Genomic DNA, 22,934 nt, shown 5'->3' with positions numbered 1-22,934 from the left:
CCATTGTGATACTTTCATATATGTATGTATTATAAAACAAGCAGAGGTTCATCCCCTCTGTTTTTCTTGTTTTGATCTTAATCCCCTTCTTATTATGATTTCAAAAGATTTAAAATTCTATATTCATTGTTGTATAGGAAGTGCATCAATCATATTCACCTTCTTAACTTCCTTCTTTTACTCTGGATATAGAATAATAAAATTCTTCTTTCAACATTTAAGAAATTTTATGTTATTTTCTTTCAACCTCTATAGTTCAGATGGTGAGTTTGCTGTCTCTCAAAACATTATTTCTTCTAAGTGACATTTTCTCTGTAGCAGTTTGGAAGAATTATTTCTCTGCCTTTACATCAGTTATGTTATGATGTGTCTTCATAAGATTTCTTTGTCTTTTTCTTCTTTGGAATTCCCTGAGGTTTTTTTTTTTGTTTGCAGAGGCTTTGGTAATTCAATCATTCAAATTGATTCTGAATCTGAGTCTTTTGGTCCTAAGTTTCTGATGGTAGGAATGGTATTTCTTTTATTAATATCCTTTAGGTCTTGAGGCTTTTATTTTATTTTGTAAATTCTACTTTTTTGTTTACTTGGGATTGAATTCTAGTTCACTAATCTTCTGGTAACTTTCTCTGTTGTCTGTCATCTCCAAACTAGTATTGAGTTCATGAAATATGGTTTTTTATATCAATGGATTTTTCAATGATTTTGTAAGGTTCTTCTATACTTTCCATTTGCTATATTTAATACTGTTTATTTGGAAAAAATTTATATATTTTCATTTCTTTAAATAATATTAATAACTTCTCCTTATAGTATTTTATGTTTTAAAATATTCATGGTACTTGCAACATCCAATTCATACCCATATTGGCCTTTTTCATTTTATTTTTTTCCTCAAGTTATAATTTTCTTATTTTTTGGTTTGATGAGTGATTTTTTATGCTCCATACATTTTTAGTATTATTTTTCAAGGCTGAAGTTTATATATACATCTTATCTCTCATCAGGGATTTACTACATTTAGTTTTAAAATGAAATTCCTGTCTTACTTATGTAGGTTTTTGTTCTAATGACAATTTATTACACATAATCCTGGCAGTACCCTTCTGGTCTGTTTTAGTTGCTTACTTTTCAATGCCACTCTGAAAATGTATGTGAATTTCCATGCTATAATTTAGTTTTCTGACATTTTTCATGCTGATGAGTTTTCAGGAGTAGTAAACTGATATTTCTGCTAAAGATTTCCTTTGTAGGAATATGACACAGGTTACTCCAGAGGCACTTGCACCCCCATATTTGTTACAGTGCTTTTCACAGTAGCCAAGTTACAGAAACAGCAAAGATGCCCCACTATTGATGAATGGATTAAGAAAATGTGGTATTTATACACACTGGAATTTTACGTAGCCATGAAGAAGAATGAAATCTTATTATTTGCAAGTAAATGGATGGAACTGAAGAACATCATCCTGAGCAAGGTTAGCCAGGCTCAGAAGACCAATAATCATATATTTTCTCTCATATGTGGATTTCAGATCAATGCCAAATACAGCAAGGTGATTGGACTTTGGTCACAAGATGAGGCGAGAGCACACAAGGGAGGTATGAGGATAGGTAAAAAAATCCAAAAAACATGATAGTATTTGATGTCCCTAATGCAAAGGAAATAATGAAGGAATGTGAAAGCAACAGAGGCCAATAGGAGAAGGGGATCAGGAAGTAGAGCAAAGGTCAGTTTGAGAAGAATCAACTTAGAATGTAACATATATGTGCATGGAAGCAATGCTAGGAATCTCTCTGTATAGCTATCCTTATCTCAACTAGCAAAAATGCTTTGTCCTTCTTATAACTGGTTATACTCTCTCTTCAACAAAATTAGAGATAAGGGCAGAACAGTTTCTGCCTGGAAGTGAGGGTGTAGGGGGGGAGAGGGAGGAGGTGGGGTAGAAAGCAAAGGGGTAAGGGGTAGGGGGAGATATGATGCAAACATTGTATGCACATATGAATAAACAAAAAGAAAAGGAAAAATAAACCTTGCAAAATTCAAAAAAAAAGATTTTCTTTGTAGCTGGCAATATTCCTTATTTCTAGCTGCATTTTTAAAAATATCCACTGTTTGCTCTCTATTTTTAAGAGAAATCCATCAAAGTTCATGGCAAAATTTTTCACCTTGGTCTCCTCTGACATTGCATTAACATGGTGGTAGACCCACAACATAAGTCAACTGTCCAAACTTTCTCTGAATTGGGAGTCCAGATTGCTGATTTTGCCAGTGGTGATATAGAAAGCCTCCCATGACTACCTTCTGTGTCATAAAATAAGTCTCTTCACTGACTCTTTGCAAATCTCCTTGTGGGACAGAAAAGCAAAATCCTGGGATTTTTTTTTCCCTACCAGATGAGAATCAAGAAACCATACTGCATGCTTTATCTTGTAGGAATGGGAAGCACCTCCTAGAATCTTCATGATTATAGGAAGTGGAGAAAAGTTTCTCCTCTTCCCTTAAGTTCCTTCTGATTAGAATGTTAGGAGATCAGTTTCTTCATTTGACTTTCACTGTTTTCACCAGTAGGAATGGTATTGTTTCTGGGTATCATATTTAATTACTACATGGAGGACAGGCAGGAGCTCCTTTCTAAGTTTTTGCTGGCACTGCTGATGAGAAGAATATAGGACTTCCTTGGACTGTCTGCTAAGGATTTTCCATGTTCTTCCAATATTGCCAGGAGAGCTAAGATGAGAGGTGATTATGGTATTTGTTTAATATAAAATAAATATTTTTGAAAGTTTTATGTCTTTCTATGCTATTGCTGTGCTAGTCCTTTACCTAGAATGTATATTTTTTTCACTTGTTTCATTTTTATCTTTGTCTACATTTGTTAATCCAGATATCAGGTTTCTACACAAAATTCTTTACATGTTAAAGATAAAAAGTAAAAGCCAGGTAACTCAATGCTTTGTTGTTCCTCATGTTGTAGTCAGCACACTTTTACAGAGTGTTTTATTAGTCCCAGTTTTCTTTTGTCATACTTGGCAGATGAATGGGGACAACTGAGTCTATATCACCTGGCATATTACCAGAAATCTATATGTTACCAGTTAGACCTTATTAAGGTAATTAATAATAATTTACCAGAATATTTTATTTATGTGTTTAATAAGAATAATTAAATAGTATTATGTAGTTTAATAATGGTGGAGATGTTACTATTATTTTATTCTTTTCACTCTTTTCTTTTTTTGGTGGTACTAGGGATTGAACTCAGTGTTTTGCAAGTGTCTAGGCAAGTAACTTACCTTTTGAGCCATGTCCCTACATTGTTGTTTTAGATAGAGTCTCCTGCTTTTGCCCAGACTGCTCTCACGCTGCAGTACTCCTAATTCCACTTCCAAAATAGCTGGGATTGCAGATGTGTAGCACCATGCTTGACTTGCTTTTGAAACAGGTTTTCACTAACTTTGCCTGAGCTGGCCTCAAACTATGATCCTCCTATCTTCAACTCTGAAGTAGCTAGCATTACAGTTGGCCACCACCATGCCTGGTCCCTGTTTTTTTAATTTTATTTTTCCATCTTTTCCATTTATTTATATAAACATGTTATCTTACTTATTTTATACCATTGTAACTTCTTTCCTACTCACTTGCGGATCTGCATAAGCTTTTTATATGTTTTTTTCTGGCTTTTATTTATTGTGATTTTCCCCTGTGTATTTTCTTATGTCTGAAAATATGTGCTTATTTATTTAAGCCTTGAATGTTGACAATGTTTGATAACTGTGATCAAATTTAGTAAGTGTTTGACAGAATTTAATTGATGATCCCTACATCATCTAATTAGATTTTAAAAATATATCCATTATTTTAAGTTGCTTTAATTGGGAAAGTTCCTTAATACACAACAGGCATCATATGAATGCCAAAAAACAGTTATTCTTTAAAAAATTATTTCAAAATTTTACTGAAGAAACTTACCTAATTAATACAGATATTAAGAAAGAATTTCATAGTTGATACAAAACTGATTTTGCATCCCAAATTGTACAAGAGTCTTAGAAACTTTTCCATTTGTACTACTTTGTAAAATTGTTAAGGGTCTTTATTTTCTGGCAATCACAGTAACAGCCCCTGAAAGATGCACATTGTTTAATATATGCAACTTCTTAGCATGTTACCTTATATTAAAAAGGAAATTTTCAGATGTGATTAAAATTAAAAAATTTTAAACAGTGGACTATAGTGGATTTTCCAAGAGATCCAATTTAAATAGATAATTTCTAAGGTAGTTTATTGTTGATTCCAAGTTTTGAAAATTACTAATAGATTTAGTATACCTATTTGTATCCAAGTACTTATATAGACATAATTTTTTTGTGTATAGTACTCAGATTTGAACTCAGGGCCTATACCTTGACCCACTCTGTAGGCCCTTTTTTGTGGTGGGTTTCTTGGAACTATTTGCTCAGACTGGCTTCATTAGCCTTCTGATTTCTGCATCTTGTGTAGCTAGAATTAGAGGTGTGAACCACTGACACCCAGCAACAGATATAAAATTTTAATTCTGGGTAAAAATCAAGTCGTGTACTTCCTGGATTTATGTTAATATGATGTCTGTTTCTATAAGAAACTACCAAATTGTCACACAAAGTGACCATTCTGGTTTAGAATTCTCACCAGTAATGAATGTGTTTCTCTTTGCTCCTATGATCCCTTATATTTGTCATATTATGGTCTTGAATTTTCGTTATTCTAATAGTTGTGTGTGACATCTCAGTATTGTTTTAATTTGCAAATTCTTATCGTCAAACAAGGTAAAGCATCTTTTCATATGCCTTATTTCATATGAATATCTTCTTTATTGTCATATCTGTTCTTACCTTTTGCTTATTTTTTAAATTTAGGCTGTATATTTCCTTATAATTGAGATGTAAGGATTCCTTATATATTTCAAATTATGACTCTTGATCAGATATAGATTTTCCAAAGATTTTTTCCAAACTATGACATGTATAATTATTCTCTAAAGAGGGCCTTTCTTAGAGCAAAAGATTTTAAGTAATTTACTTCATTTTTTAAAATTTATTTTTGGTGTACTAGGCATTGAACTGAGGGCCTCATACTGGTAGGCAGCTACTCTTCCACTTGAGCCACAACCCAGCCCAAGTTTATTGATATAAAATGATTCAACTCTTCTTTTCAGGTATCATGCTTTTTTTTATTTTGTTTGAGTAGACTCAACTAAACTCACATCTCCAAGGTTTCCTTCTTTTTTATCTTCTGGAAATTTTATAGTTCATATTTTATACTTAAATCTATGAAATATTTTGAATTGATTTTTGTGAAGTGCATAAGATCATATCTACATTCATTTTATTTTCACTTGTGCTAACATTATTTGGTGAAAATCCTATCCCTTCTCCATTAAAATGCCTTTGCTCCTTTATCAAAGATCAGTTGTCTGTATGTTTTGTCATTTTATTTCTTGGCTTTCTGCTCTGGTCTCTTAATCAACTTATCTATTCTTTTCCTATACCATATTGTTTCAATTGCTGTAGCTGTCTTAAAAATAAATAGTACTACTCCTGAATTTGTTCTTTCTCTTTAATATTATAACAGTTATTCTAGTCCTTTTCCCTTTCCACAATAAATTTGGCATAAGTTTCTTGATATCTGTAAAATGCATTGATGGAATCATGACTGGGACTTTATTACATTTACAGATCAAGTTTGAAAGAACTGATACCAAGATGATATTCTATCTTCCTCCCCATGTATATCAAATTTCTGCTATTATTTCATTCTTCTGCTTCCTTCAAATCATTTTATCGTTTTCAATTTGCCTTATATAGATCTTATGCATATTTCATTTATATTGAAGTAGTCATTTTCTGGTTTTTTTATAAACAACTTTTTTAACATAGTCAAGCAGTAATTAACATGCACATCTATTATGTCACATCATACAAATGTAAATGCAAAATTACTACAGTACAATATATATTTTCTGCATGATCCAAAATGTTTGGTGGCCCCAAAAAATTCTCTTTAAAATTCAGCAGCTTATCAAAAATTAAAACCGTATTCTATTTAAAATGAAGATCTGTTAGCACAGAGTTATACTTCAAGAAGTATCAATGTAGTACAGTTTGAGAAGTTGAAGGAGGATATGTTTGAAGGATACATTCTAACATAGTGTGTCAGGTACAGGAATCTGTTTTTAATTTTATTAATTTTTTTATAAGAATATATTAATTGTATGGGGGGATTAATTGTGACAATTCCAAATAAGCTTACATTGTACATGAAGTAGTCATATTTTAATGGCAAAAGTTTTGGGTTTTAATTTAAATTCTAATTGTTCATTTTTTATATAAAATTCTAATTGATGTTTGTATATTATCTTTATACAAGCATACAAAAAGAAGAAAATGTGTCTTGTGTGATCTACACATTGATAGACATTTTTGTCACTTGGGTATAAGTTTTAGAGGTTTGATTGTGTTATCCAAACCAAACATATTGAAATCTTAATTTGTAGGACCTCAGAGAATGATTGCATTTCGTAATAGAATCATGACAAATATAATTAAGTTGAAATTACTTGATTAGAGTGGTCACTAATGGACTATTACTAGTGTCTTATTAAACAAAAGCATTCATATATAGGCAGTTACATTAGTCCTCTACTCATGGTGGTTACAATGTCCCCAGTGGATGTCACAGGCCATGGATAGTACCATTGCCCAAATGGACTATGTTTTTCATATGCATTCTTCCCTCGGCATTTAATTTTTTCTTTCCTTATTAAGTCAAGGAATTTTAACTTTTTATTTAAAGGAAGAGTTTTGGTGCTTTTTCTTGATATTTGTAACCATTATTAAGTAAAACAAAATCTATTTGAACAGCAACATTGGCCATATCATGAGAGCTGATTAGGTAACTGATATGACTACTAAGTGACAAATAGGAAGATAGCAGATACAGTGCACATATTCTGGATATAAATATGATAAATATTCTGAAAAAAATGAGTGGTAGGGCACAAGATTTTGGAATTCCAGTCACAATTGCATGCAATTTAAAACTTATATATTGGTTATTTCTGGATTTTTTCATTTAATATTTTCAAAGCGTTGTTAACTATAGGCACACTGATACTCTGGAATGTGAAACTATGGATAATAGAGTTTTATTGTACTGAGGGAAAATCATGTTAAGATACACAGAGATGATGTCAGTCTATAAGACAAAGAGAAAAGCCTCAGGAAAAAGAAAACCCAACCATTTCAATAACTTGATCTCAGACTTTCAGAGTCTTAAATTATAAGACAATAAATTTCTGTTCTTTAAGCCATCCAGGTTGTATTTTTTCTCATAACAATCTTAGTAAAGTATTACACTTTTCTACCTGCTAGTGAGGTGCTAATGTAGTATACACAAAAGGTGAAGGAGGTCTCAGAATTGTGTAATTGGTGGAAGGTAAAAGAATTTTGGAGCTCATGTTAGAAAACTTCTATTGTTCTGAAGAGACTTCTGGCATAAATATAAACTTTCTTTTTATCTTTTTTTGCATTATGGAGTTTGAACTCAGGGTCTCACACTTGCTGGGCAGGTGTTGCCCCATTTGAGACTCATCCCCAAGCAACAAATATAAACTTTAAATGAGGTTCTTATGAGGACTCAGAAAAAAATAAGAAAAGGATGTAGGAACAATTTCAATTATTAGAATATGTCATCAGTAATAGAATCTTGGAAATACAAATGTACTTAACCTATGAGAAGAATGTACACATAAATATATATTTGATTATATATACATGTATATACATACATATATAGTGAGAGAACAAAATTGCATTAGTGATTCTCTCTGAGGGGAGTATGGGAGGCAAGAGAGGTAAACAAAATGTTAGAGAATGAAAAATATTGAAACAATCCATATATACATAAATATAATATAACATGATGTACTGTAACTGGTTGAATATTAGTGGAGTATGGTGATATAGAAAGAGTAAGTAATGGTGGGGAGCTTAATTTGATTAAAGCACAGTATATAAAGGCCTGAAGTACCAAGGTGAAAATCCCTTGGACTATCAATACACACTTAAGAAAATGAAGAGCAGGAGGCTAAAATAGGTCTTTTCTAGGGGTGAATATCAGTGGGAATGAGTGGACATAAGGGTTAATGTAGATAAATATGGTTGATATATTTTGTATTCATATATGAAAATAAAAGAATGAAACCTGTTGAAATTGTTCTAAGAAGAGGGGTGGAGGGAAGAGGGAGAATGATATAGGTAGTAAATATAATTAAGATATGTTGTGAGCACATATCTATATATCACAATGTATACTCCTGTACAACTACTATATGCTAATAATTTTTTAAAAAAGAGTTTCAGTATTAATCATGCTGTATAACAATTCTCAAAGCATGAAAGAATCTGAACTTATGGTTGTGTGGTTAATATAGAATTACAATTGTGGCATATTGGCTTATAGATTGGTACTAGAGACATAGCATGAAGGTTGTACTTTACAAATATACATATTTCCGAAAGTGCACTTAATACATGAAATCTTTGTTATCATGAATATTCAAGGATGCAATGTACCTTTATGATACTGCAGGATTTTAATCCCTTCCCCTTTTTCCATCTTATATGCTTCTCTCATTTAAATTGCTAAATAAGTATGTTTAAAAATGCAAATGAATATTTCCTCATAGGTCTTTAATTGCAACACATGGGTAGCTTGATCTGCCTTATTTTCATGAATCTTGTTTTGTTTTTGTTTTATTTTCATTTCCTACAGTGTCAGGTTTTGGAAACAGGCAAAATAATCAATACTGGTTTCAAACAGTAAATGGATAAGCCAAAATCCAAAAATGTGCATATAGTTTGTTTTTATCCAGAGTGAAAAAGAATATTTTAGAAATATAAGTATAGATAGATATTCAAAAATCATTTGCAAAGAAAATTGTTGGACTCTGATGAAAACTCAAAATAGACATATTAATAAGTGTTCTTTCTTATAAGAAGGACATTGTTTTCTCCATTTAATCCCTGCCCTTTACACTCTCTGTGCTACCTTGTGTTACATAAAATATGTGAAACATTGATTTTAGTTGTCCAAATGATTATTGAATTATTATCTAACTTTGAGTAATTGCCATAACACATATGTGCATATGTGCTGTATACTTACATATGTGTATATATGTTCATATATGATATATGTATCTCTCAAATCTTGTGCTTCCAAATACATTAGATTTAAAACATGCAAGCTTGTCCAGGTCTGAAAAATGTAATCCAGAATCCAAAAGAAATGTCAAGTTTGCATGAAAGTGACAACACAAATTTTGCAGGTGGCTATTTCTACAAGGCAGTTGAAGCCAGTGTAGAATTATAGGGTTCATTCAGTAAAATGTCAGAAACAAATTTCATGGAGGATGTATTGCCTTTTGCAGTCACCCACAATATGAGAGTATGTATAAGACTGACACATAAATCTATGTAAATTTTATAACATCATTTTGTGTACTTCACTGTACATGACATTAACTAATTAATTTTAGGTCTTCAGTTGCCATGTGGATTTTTTCTCTATTCTAATTCATTATCCATAATTTTTTCAACTTAAATTTATTATATAATAAACTTCTTTAGAAAACCTATGTGACCAACTATGGAAAGCTGATCTTTGAAGAAATCTGAGAATTTAATACCTAAAAAATCTCATATTTTTCACCTTAGTAGTTTTATATGTATCTTAAATATACTTCATATTTTGATATTTATATAATATATGTTGTATAAGGCATGATGATTACTATGAATTACTTCAAATACAGTTCTATATTTTGTCTGTTTTTAATACTCATATTCATACCTGCATATCTTCATAAAAATACGTCTCAGTATGTTTTGTTCTGAAGTTTGTAAAAATTAATTATATATATTCTCACAACTTCTCCCTATTCTTTTCCTTTGAAGACTTTCTAAAACTTTACTAGAATAAAACAAAGAACAAATCTACTTTCACTTGTCTTACTTATTAGAACTCAAGCTGACATACATGTCTTTTGAGACAGAACAGTTTTATGATTTTAGTCAAAAATTTTTTTTATTATGGTGCCTTCAGGCTAGAAGTTTTCCATTTGTTGTTGAACCATGGAAGGACCCCTCAATGTCCTTTTTCTCTGCTTCTTCAGGAATATTTGTATTGAAAAAGTATTATGTCTACCAAACAAGTCATACCAAACAGTTTATTGAATGTTGCTCCTATGCCTTACAACTCATGATGGAGTTAAACTTAACACTGGCTTTAGAGAATATCACCTACCATGGGGTTATCATCAAAAGAGTCTTTGCTTGGACCAAAAAAGATAGAAGTATTTTAATGTGTAATTTACATTCATCTGTATTCCATTAATTTTTAGTGAATACATCAGTGCTTACTGTGGCTATGATAATTGTAGTTTTTTAATATTCCACCATTCTATTATATTCCCAGGAAATTAAAGCACATCACAAGTGAGTCTTCTTTTTCATTACTTATGAGTTCCCTTTTGTAAGAATCTTTTATTCCTTTTTCATCATCAAACTACATGTTGGATCATCTATATACATCATATATTTCTAAATAAATATGAAGTCAATCTTTATTTTTCTTTTTTTCCTTACAAGTTTAAATTTCATCAGTTTATTGTTTGACTCTACCTTCAAAGTATATCCAATATATGAGTTATCCTACATTTACCCTTCTGTCCATGACCAAGCCATTCATGTTCTCATCCATATTACTATAATAAGCACCTAACAGGATTCCTTCCATACTTTTGAGCACCTCTCACTTATTCTCAAAGAACAAGATGAAGTTTTTCTTTTTAAAAAGGACTTTTTTTCTATTTTTATTATAATTATTGCTGTGCTGGGGGTACATTGGGAAATTTACAAAAAGTTTCTACAATATATCATAGTTGAATTCAGCCCCTCCATCATTCTTCTTTATCCCCCCATTCCTTGAATAGTGTCATCAGGTATCATTTTTCCATTTGCATAAATGTGTACACAATATTTGCACCATATTCCCCCTCATACACCCTCTCTCCACATCCTCCCCCCTCCAACTGATACCAACCTTCAAAACAGGACCTGTCTGACTTCCTCTTCTTGGTTGTTGTAACAAAACATGACATTTTGTTTCTTCAAGATAGATATTTATTGGTTTCCTTGTGTATCTCTCTCTCTCTCTCTCTCTCTCTCTCTCTCTCTCTCTCTATATATATATATATATATATATATATATATACACACATGCATCTCTCCTCTATACCTCTCCTTTGTACCTTAGTGCCCTTCTTCTGGCCATCTCTGCAGGTTTAAAAATTCTATATTCATTCTTGTATAGGAAGTATATCAACCACATTCACCTTCTTAATTTCCTTCTTTTTCCTTCCCCTTCTCATATGTGACCTCCCCTTGACAGGACTTGTTTTTCATAATATTGTTTGTATTTGTATTTGGTCTATATTCCACATATGGGAGAAAACACGCAACCTTTAGCTTTCTGAACCTAGCTAACTTCACTTGAGATGTTATTCTCTAGCTTCATCCATTTACTTACAAGAAACAAAATTTCACTCTTACTTATAGTTGAATAAAATTCCACTGTATATAATAAATTCCACATTTTCTTAATCCATTCTTCAGTAGTGGGGCATCTTAGCTGTTTTTGTAGCTTAGTTATTGTGAATAATGCTACAACACACATGGGTGTGCAGGTTATTGTAGACTGACTTACATTCTTTCAGGTATATCCCTGGAATCCCTAGAAGTGGTATCGCTGGATCACATGGCAGTTCCATTTTTAATTTTTGAGGATCCTCCATACTATTTTCAATAGTGGTTGTGTTAATTTGTGTTCCCACCAACAATGTATGAGTATTCCTTTATTCCCCACATCCTCACCAATATTTTTCGTTGTTTGTGTACTTGATGATAACCATTAGAACAGGAGTGATATGGAATATTGATGTGGTTTTGATTTGCATTTTCTTTATGACCAGGGATGTTCAGCATTTCTTCTCATGTTATTTAGGTATATGGATTTCTTCCTTTGTAAAAGCTCTGTTTCATTTCCCATTTCTTCAGTGGGTCATTGATTTTGGGGGAGTTTATTATCTTGGGCTCCATGTGTATTCTGGTCATTAATCCCTTTTCAGATGTATATCTGGCAAAGATTTTCTCCTGTTCTGTCAGCTGCCTCTACAATCTGATGACCACTTCTGGTGTTGTGGAGAAGCTTCTTCACTTCATCTAGTCCCATTTGTCAATACTTTCCCTTAGTTGCCAAGGCATGTGAATTCTATATTTAGGTGGTCATTGCGTATGCCTATTAGTTCCAGTGTATTTCCTGCACTAGCTTCAATGTTTCGGGTTTCAAAATAATCTTCTTTGATTTATTTTATAGTTTTCATTGCAAAGGTCTTTCATTTCCTTTGCTAGGTTTATTCCTAGATATTTTTTGAGGCTACTGTAAATGGAATTGTTTTCTTATATTCTTTCTCAATATGTTTATTGTTGGTATATGGGAAGATTAAAGATTTCTTTAAATTGATTTTGTATCCTGCTACTTTGCTGAAACTGTTTTTGGTTTCTAGGACTTTTTTGGTGGATTTTTTTAGATCTTTAAGGTACAAGATCATGTCATCTACAAATAGGGATTGTTTGACTTTTGTCTTTAGTATTTGTAGTCTTTTTATTTCTTCTTCCTGTATAAATCCTCTGGCTAGGATTTACAAGACTATGTTGAATAAGAGTGGAGAAAGTCAACGCCTTGTCCTATTCCTGTCTTTAGAGGAAATAGTTCCAATTTTTCCCACTTCATATGATGTCGTCTATAGGCTTGTCTTATATAGCTTTTATTATGTTGAGGTACATTCCTTCAACTCCTAGTTTCATCAGAGCTTTTGTCAAGAAAGGATATTGAATTTTATTGAAGTTTTTTACTGATTCTATTGAGATGATCTTTTAGGTTTTTACTTTGCTTCTGTTAATGTTTTGTATTACATTTAATGATTTGCATAGTTGAACCATCCTTGTGTCACTAGAATGAAACCAAGTTGATAATGATATGCTATCTTTTTGATATGCTGCTTAATTTTGTTTGCAAATATTCAGGATTTTAGCTTCCAAGTTCATTAAAGAGATTGGCCTGTAATCATTTTTTATGTTCTTCTGTCCTCTGTTTTGGGGATGAGTGTAATACTGACTTCATAGAATGAGTTTGGCAGTGTTCCTTCCCTTTCTATTTCATGGAAAAGTTTGAGGTGTGTTGGTATTAGTTTTCTTGAAAGGTCTGGTAGAATTCGGTGGAGAATCCATCAGGTCCTGGCCTTTTCTTTTCTGGGAGAATCTTTAATATTGCTTCAATTATATTGCTTGTTATAGATCTATTTAGGTAATTTATATCCTTTTCGTTCAATTTGGATGATCATATGTATCTGGAATTTTGTCCATTTCTTCTAGATTTTCTAATTTTATTTGAATATAGGCATTTAAAGTAGTCCCTGCTAATTCCCTATTTATCCTTGGTAATGTTGTGATCTCTCCCTCTTCATTTCTAATTTTATTAATTTGTTTTTTCCCTCCTCATTTTAGTAAAATTTGCCAGGAGATTATCAATCATATTTATGTTTCCAACAACCAGATTTTTGTTTCATTGATTCTTTGTATGTCCTTGGAGAGGGTGCTCTATTTTGTTGATTTCAACCTTTTTTTTTTTTAACCTATCTCTCCCTCTACTTGTTTTGTGTTAGCTTGCTCTTGTTTTTCCAGGAGTTTGGTATGCACCATTAGGTCATTTATTTGAGATCTTTCTGTTTTTAAGATATGCATTCCTGGCTATATGCTGTACTCCTGGCACTGCTTGTGTGCTCTGTCCTATAGGTTATGTTCTGATAGGTTGTGGTTTGGTTTTCATTAAGTTCCAGCAATATTTTGATTTCCTCCCTTATTTCTTATATGTTGCACTGATCATGGAGCAATGTATTAAGTCTCTTGTTGCTTGAGTATTTTTTGCTGTTTCTTTTGTTTAGTTCTAGTTATATTGTTTTGTGCTCAGACAGCATTAAGGGATTATTTTAATTATGTTATAATTTTTAATACTTGCTTTGTGACCTAAAATATTGTCTATTTTGGAAATATTTCCATGGGCTACTGAGAAGAATGTGTGTTGCTCTGTTGCAGGATCGAATACTCTGTAGAACTCTCACAGGTCCATTTGATCTATGGTGTCACTCAATTCTAGAGTTTCTTTCATGATATTTTTCTCTGGATTACCTATCTATTGGTGACAGAGGAGTATTGAACACTCCTACTACCACTGTTTTGGGGTCTTTCTGTGTTTTTAAATCCACCAGTGAGCTTTTTGGTCAACCGCTTTTCTCTGGGAAGTCTTAGTTTCTGGGTACTACCAGTTTCTCCAAGGTGGTCAAAAGTGTTGTTTTTTTTTTTCCCGAGAATGTGGCTGGGTCACCCTGTCCCCTCACAGGTGGGATCAGTTCAGCACTCTGCCCTAACCCCTCTATTTATTAGGCCACCAGTTTATCCCAGGAGGTGTGCAACCTGCCCACAAGCTGTACTGGACTATGTGCTTCCCTCCAGTGAAGATGATATGGAACACTTACCTGGAGGGGTTGGAGTTTCACTTCGTCTTGAAGGTAAGACAGGGTAAACACAGGGAGGTGGCAGTGGTATGCCTAGGATATCACAGATCCTTTCAGTACTTGTTCTATAGTTTGCTGCATTGAGTTTTTCCTCATCAGGTAGAGGAAACAAGAAGGAAAAACAATAAAATAAGAAAAAATTATTCTCACTTGCATGGGCTGGAAGCTGCAGGTCTGTAGCATCCAGTATTCTGAGGGTATTATATGCTAGAAAAATCTAATTTAAATGTCAGTCATTGTACATTATGTTCCCACTATGTGTTGGTGGTATTTACTTGGAAAAAAAGTCAGGTCACCTGAACCTTGCTACCATGAATCTGAATTATTCTTTTGGATTGACTAGAGTTCAAAGTTCTAGGGTTGATCAACTCTCCACTATTTTGCATCTCCCCCCAAATCACCATTTTTTGAACAAAATTCTCCATCACCTTTCTATGTGTGAGAGAAGTAATGCTAACATCTATAAAACATTTTGCAAGAGTAGTGTTTTGACCATGTGACACTTCTTGGATCATAGCTCTTACTTGTTCCTCTGCCATTCATTATTCTTGAATCTCATGTACTGCTTTAAAGTTCTCAGAATGCATGAAGTGTAGTCCTGTCTCATACTCTTATCATTTATGGTTTCTTCCATCAAGGATGCACTATTTTCTCACATATCTAAACAGGATGCACTATTTTCTTACATATTTAAATAGTTAACATCCTCATCTATTTCATTTTTTGCTCAACTGTCACGTTTTAATGGAACTGTACATTTTCGACCCTACTAAAATTCATTCATCTTTCACCACATTCTGAAGAGTAATACTCTCCTGATCTCATATTCTCTCCCCTATACACTTTATTTTTCATAACATTCATTACTTTTTATTTATCTCCTATCATTTAAAAAGATTATTTAGTCTTTTTAGTGTATGCATCTCTTTATTAAAATGAAAGATTCATGTAGCAAAAAATCTTTTCAGTGACATATCACTCAAATTCTTATCACATATTCATTCATCCACAAATGATTTTATAAATAAATACTCCTTAAAAGGAGAGGATGAGAATACTAATATGTATGTTTCATTTGTAAAGAGGATCTTTCTACTTCTAAAGGGTATTTCTGTTCTCCCTGGAGTACATATGGAGACATATTAGTTTAATGGACTTGGATCAGTGTGATTTGCATTTGAAAGGCAATGTTTGGGAGATGAGAGATGCTGGAAGGAAAGCAGTATTATTCAGTGTCCAGAAATGTGAGAAGATGGAGGGACTATCATCTTCAAATATCCATCAAGGGAATTCATATACATAAATGTGGTTTTAAGGAGAGAGAAAGGAGTTGCAGTGAGATAAGGACCAGGAAGGTTACAGAAACCAAAGTAACAGCAAAGGAAAATGGAGTAGCCACTGTTATATTACATATAGTAAAATTTGTAAACACACATACACAAACACAAACTCATATCTAGTTTACAAAATCATTACTTATTTATAAAATATTTAATTAGTGCTTAATTTAATTAAGCATTTTCATTTAAATATGTCTTTCTGTGCCAATCTCTAAAGTTAAACTAGAAATATTTACTTTGTTTATTTTTTTGTTGAGACACAATATTTATATTTTATTTTGGGGATATAATGGTAACTTGAAAAAGGTTCATAATAGGTGATAATCATATCAAATTTATAGGCTTTTCTGTCTTTCAATCATTAATAACTTTTATATGTTAAGATGTTGGAGCCCTCTTTTCCAGTAATTTAAAAATATATTACATATTGTTTTAAACAGTAGTTACCATACTGTACTTTACAAAAACAAAAATAAATTCCTCCTCTTTAATTGTGTTCTGGTGCCTCTTCTTTTAGCATTTTTAAACCCCCAGCCCTTGCTTTTTCCAGTCTCTCGTGACCACTGCTCCATTCCATTCTTCCATGAGATTGATCTTTACTTTTCAAAAATGAATGCGAGCATGTGTCATTTTTCTTGCAGTATCACACGTATTTCATTTAACAGTGATCTATAGCACGATCTATGTTGTTTCAAATGATAGTATTTCATAGCTTTTATGGCTGAATAATAATATTCCATGATGTATATAGATATTTTCTTTATAAATTTGTCCACCAATGGACACCTAAACACATTCCATATTTTGCTTTTATGAATAGTGCTGCAATAAACAAAATAAAAATAGTTTTGCTGAAATTGTCATCCCAGTTTTCATATTATGCAGTAGTGGGACAAACCAAATCCAAAATTAGCAAAAGAAAAGAAATAATAAAGATTGGAGCACAAATAATTTAAAAAAAAATACAAAAGCTCAATGAAACAAAAAGTTGATTTTTTTGAAAGGACAGACAAAATTGACTTGATACACAAAATAAAAAGGAAGTAAAATTAATAAAATCAGAAATGAAATGGGAAAGCTTACAATAATAGCAATACAAAGAAAGTATTACACAATAATACAAGAATTATAAGAAATTAACATGAAAAACTATGTGATAAAAGATGGAAAAGCTAGAATAAATAAAAAAAATAACAAAATTGTGATTAATGAAGTGAAATCAATAATTACATATTTCCCATTAAAAATCCAGGACTTTATGACTTAATGACTGAGTTCTTTCACAAAACACATAAAGAAAACCTAATCTCAATTGTTCATTTTTTTCCTCAAATTTTATTTATGTACTTATTTATTTATTTACTTATCCTTTATTTTTGTCCTTCATAAAGGGTACATTTATACATTTGCAACGGTTCTTACAATGTATCAAATGTATCATAATTGAATTCAGCCCCCTCACTGCTCTCATTTATCCCACCCTCCCCTGATTTCTGGAATAGTTTTATTTTCTTCTTTAATTGCTAAAAAAAGCTAAACTTGTTTTATGAAACCAGAGCTACCTTGATATTAAAAGTACACAAATAAAACAAAAAAAACCCCTATACTACTAGATAATCATATATACAAAAAGTTACTTAGAAAAATATTAGTAAAGTGAATTCCAAGGCACATCAAAATGGTCATTTGTCATGATCAAGTGGGTTTCATACCAGTCTTACAAATCAATAAATGTAATAAAAAACATCAACAGAGTAAATGACAAAAGCGCTTACATTATCAGCCAGAGCAGAGGTTAAAATAGCAGATTAGAGGCACCAAGAAATTTCCCATGTCTCCACAACTCTGAGATCCATTGCTCAAGGAAATGAGAATGATAAGAAAATGCAAGGGTTGGTAATGGGGAAAAGTACACAGTTAGAAACCAGATGGAATCCAGATATACTGGACATTCAATTTATGAAAAAAAAAATCCTAACTTAAAGTACAGAACAGAACTGTAGAAAAGAGAGTGAATCTCCTTCAGTGAAGCTATAAGGGAAAGAGAAAATGCAAGCCTCAGGAAGATCCACAGGGTGCACATCAGGCAGCACTATAAAGAAAAAACTCAACACAGGAAATCTGTATACCATATAGCAAGGACATGCATGCAAAGGAGCCTCTTGACATTCTTAGCTTGCTTAATGTTGAGGAGTAGTGGAATCATCACATGGGGAACAATAGTCTTGGCTGGAGTGAATAATAGATTCTTTTCAAATTTTATGCTGCTTTTTATTTTTTTATATTTCCAAAGACCAAATTTCCCTTCTCACTGTTTAAACAAACAACCACAGTGAGAATTGGTATGGACCTAGGAAAGTGGTTGTTGCTTGGTTTCAGATTCACCAACACAGTGTGCTTTAGTGGGAGGTGCAAACTGGGGTCCACCTGCAGAGGTAAGGACTAAATTATCAAAACAACAGTGGCAGAGATGCAAGGTATATTACCTGTGGTGACAGCAGAAGCAGAGCTGTAATACAGATACCAGTTTTCTGTAAATACAAATTAGTGTGCTAAGACAGAGAAATGAATCAATTTGAGTCCCATATCTTGCTCTGCCAGTACAAACTACTTGGTCTTGACATCTTTGTATACTTCCAGAGGACTGGAGAGACTGGTGAACAATATTTGCTTCTTGGGAATTTCCCATAATAAAACAACATAGGCACAGAGCCTCAGGCCCTAGGAGACATCTGACAAGGGGACCTTCAGGCTCAGCTGGAATAAACAGTCTGAGGTCAGCTCTTAGACTCCACATATCAGCAGTCCTGCTTATATGTAAGCACCGTCCTGAATTCAACCCAGCAGGGAAAGCAGGACAGGGTCAGTTTATAAACAGTCTCCAGTCTTTTAACTTTTTATGATTTTAGATAAGAAAAAAAACAAAAATAAGCAACCAAACAGAAAAAGATGCACTCCCACAATGGAAACTGAAAAGACAAGTCTGGTGGGGTACAAATCCATCTTCTTTTCATCAGCAAGGAAGAAATATTGACTTAGGTTTACTTTATTTATTTTTATGGAAGTTTTTGTTTCTTTACTTTTGTTGTTTAAAAGGTACAAAAGAAAATTTTCAGCTTATTACAAAAGGCAAAAACACTAGAGTTATACCAGATGTTTTAGCAGAAATGCTAAAATCCAAGAAAACATGGAAATACACATTTCAAGCCTTGAGAGTAAATAACTGTCAACAAAAAGCACTATAACCAACACAGTTATTTTATAAAATTGATGAAGGTATAATGACCTTAAAGATTAACACACACTAGGTCTTGAGAAGTTGGTTGATAATTGAGGGACCCAGAGACTCTGAATTCCATGATCACAGAAAAATACTTCAGATTCCTCTTAGCAAGACTGTGTAACCCCAATTTTCTTTACAGCTAAAATACTGTCAATACAAAGGATGTACATAATGTTCAACAACCATTCCTTAAAATAGCTTTTAATAGCATATAATAACTGGAGAAGCCCTAGCAAGGACCAAGACTGGCAGCAGCAGCTGGTTCACCCATTGGAAAACTGTTTTCCCTTTTTGTTCTTGCTCCTTTCTCCTGTTTTGGAAAAGCAAATATGCAACACAGAGAACTGCAGCAGAGATCCTGCAAGCCTCTGGGAAGTCCTGAACCTGACAGACTATGCAAAGAGGCAGAGCTGACCCAGTAGCACCTGAGTGAATCTGGAGCATCACTTGGTGTTCTGAAGGGAGCAACATAGTCCAGTGCAGGTGGTAGACAGACTTCATGCCCCCACCTAGGCAAAATTGGTGGCCAAATAAATGAAGGGAACATTTTACTTCTGCCTGGTGGGGGGGGAGCAGAACTCTGACTTGGCCCAGTCTGTGTGGGGGTGGGTTGACTTAGCTCCAATCTGTTGAAAACACCACCATATTCAACCACCTTGGAGAAACTGGAGGTGAGCTGAAAAGTGATCTACCAAAAAGGTCAATTTTAGGTCCCAAGTTTGCCATGTGGGCAGAAGGGAATGTCAACTGGTCACATACTAGCTCCTGGAGGAACAACTTGGGAGAACCCACGTACACAAGATGACTCATTCCTCCAAGGAAAGGCAGGGCTCAGATGCCCTGAGAAGATTCACACCAGAGCTGTCCAGTACAGAGGGGCAACATACATTGCAACACAACCCAGCATACCAACATTAAGAAGGGACAGAGACACTGAGAAGACCCTGTTAAAAGTGTCAGCACCTGGATTTGAAATCAGGAGTCTAGAATTTTCATTGAACTTACTTTTTAATTTAGTATTTAAATTTTATTTTCATTTTTACTTCTCCCAACTATTTCTTTTTCTTCAATTTATTGCACCTGTTCTCCTTCTTCAATGCCCATTATTCTCAAGTTTGGTCTTTTGAAGGAGTTGGTGAGTTCTTGCATTTTCTTTTCACAGGTCTTGAGTTGTTTATCTAATAGTTCTTCTGTTTTTCCTTTAATTACTATTTCATCTTCAAGTTCTGAGATTCTATCTTCTGTTTGTTCTATTCTGCTGCATTGGCCTTCTGTTTTGTTCTGCAGTTCTGTTTTGTTCTTTTTTCTGAGGTTTTCCATAACCTGGGTGGTTTCCTCTTTGATGTTGTCTATTTTTGTCCTGAGTTCATTTATCTGTTCATTAATCATGTCCTCTGTTTCACTTTGGTGTTTATACAGTGCTTCTATGATTTCCTTTATTTCTTCTTTTGCTTTTTTAAATTCTCTATTTTTGTTGTCTTGGAATTTCTTGAGTGTCTTCTGTACATTTTGGTTGACCATACCCAGTATCATCTCTATAAAATTCTCATTGAGTACCTGTAATATGTCTTCTTCTAAATTATTCTTGTGGGCTTCATTGGGTTCTTTGGCATAGTTTACCTTCATTTTGTTGGAGTCTAGATCTGAGTATCTATTTCCTTCATTTCCCCTGGTTCCTGTACTAAATTTTTGCTGTGGGGAAACTGGTTTCCCTGTTTTATCTGTCCTCCCATCATTCCCTTGGTGCTATTATTGTCCCTGTATTTTGTGCAATTAAGTATTTTCTGTCTTATAATAATAGCAGTAGTCATATTTAGAATGGAAAGGTGAGAGGGGATGGAAATCAAAGACATTAAACCAAAAGAAATCCAAGATCTAAAATGTGCAGTAGATCAAATGGACCTCCTTGATGTCTACAGAACATTTCATCCAACTTCTACACAATATACATTCTTCTCAGCAGCCCATGGATACTTATCCAAAATAGATCATATCCTAGGGCACAAAGCAAGCTTCAGCAAATATAAGAAAATAGAAAATATACCATGCATACTATCTGATCACAATGCAGTAAAACTAGAACTCAACAACAAAAGTAAAGACAAAAAACATGCAAACACCTGGAAACTAAATAACTCATTACTTAATGAAGAATGGATCATTGATGAAATAAAAGAGGAAATTAAAAAGTTCCTGGAAGTCAATGAAAATGAAAACACAACCTACCAGAACCTATGGGATACAGCAAAGGCAGTCCTGAGAAGAAAGCTTATAGCCATGAGTGCATATATTAAAAAGACTGAAAGATCCCAAATCAATGACCTAATGATACATACCAAACTCCTAGAAAAAGAACAAGCAAATCCCAAAACAAATAGAAGGAGAGAAATAATAAAAATAAGAGCTGAAATCAACAAAATAGAAACCAAAAAAACCACACAAAGAATTAATGAAACAAAAAGTTGGTTCTTGGAAAAAATAAACAAGATCAATATCTCCCTGGCAAACCTGCCTAAAATGAGGAAAGAACAAACCCAAATTAGTAGAATCAGGAATCCAAAAGGGGAGAAAACAAAAACCACCATGGAAATCCAGGAAATCATCAGAGACTACTTCGAGAAACTATATTCAAATAAATTTGAAAATCTTAAAGAAATAGACAGAATTCCAGATACATATGATCATCAGAAACTGAACCAAGAGGAAATTAGTCACCTGAATAGATCTACAACACAAAATGAAATTGAAGCAGCAATCAAGAGTCTCCCCAAAAAGAAAAGTCCAGGACCTGATGGATTCTCTGTTGAATTCTATCAGACCTTTAAAGAAGAACTGGTACCAACTGTCCTTAAACTGTTCCATGAAATAGAAGGGAAGGAAAACTACCTAACACATTTTATGAAGCCTGTAATATACTTATCCAAAAACCAGGCAAAGACACCTCGAAAAAGGGGAACAATAGGCCAATCTCCTTAATGAACATTGATGCAAAAATCCTCAACAAAATAATGGCAAACCAAATTCAACAACACACATAAAAAAGATTATTCACCATGACCAAGTAGGCTTCATCCCAGGAATGCAGGGGTGGTTCAACATATGAAAATGAATAAATATAATAAACCACATTAACAGAAGCAAAGACAAAAACCACTTGATCATCTCAATAGATGCAGAAAAAAAACCTTTGATAAGATCCAACACCATTTCATGATAAAAGCTCTAAGAAAACTAGGAATAGAAGGAAAATACTTCAACATTATAAAAGCTATATATGACAAACCTACTGCCAGCATTACACTTAATGGACAAAACCTGAAACCATTCCCTCTAAAATCAGGAACCAGACAAGGATGCCCACTATCTCCACTCCTTTTAAACATAGTACTGGAATTCCTAGCCAGAGCAATTAGGCAAGAAGAAGTAATAAAAGCAGTACAAATTGGTAAAGAAACTGTCAAAATATCCCTATTTGCAGATGACATGATCCTATATCTTAAAGACCCAAAAAACTCTACTCAGAAGCTTCTAGACATCATCAATAGCTACAGCAAGGTAGCAGGATATAAAATCAACATA

The sequence above is a fragment of the Castor canadensis genome, chromosome X, assembly GCF_047511655.1.
Source record: "Castor canadensis chromosome X, mCasCan1.hap1v2, whole genome shotgun sequence".
Classification (NCBI taxonomy): domain Eukaryota; kingdom Metazoa; phylum Chordata; class Mammalia; order Rodentia; family Castoridae; genus Castor; species Castor canadensis.
Note: the sequence above shows the minus strand (reverse complement) of the source record.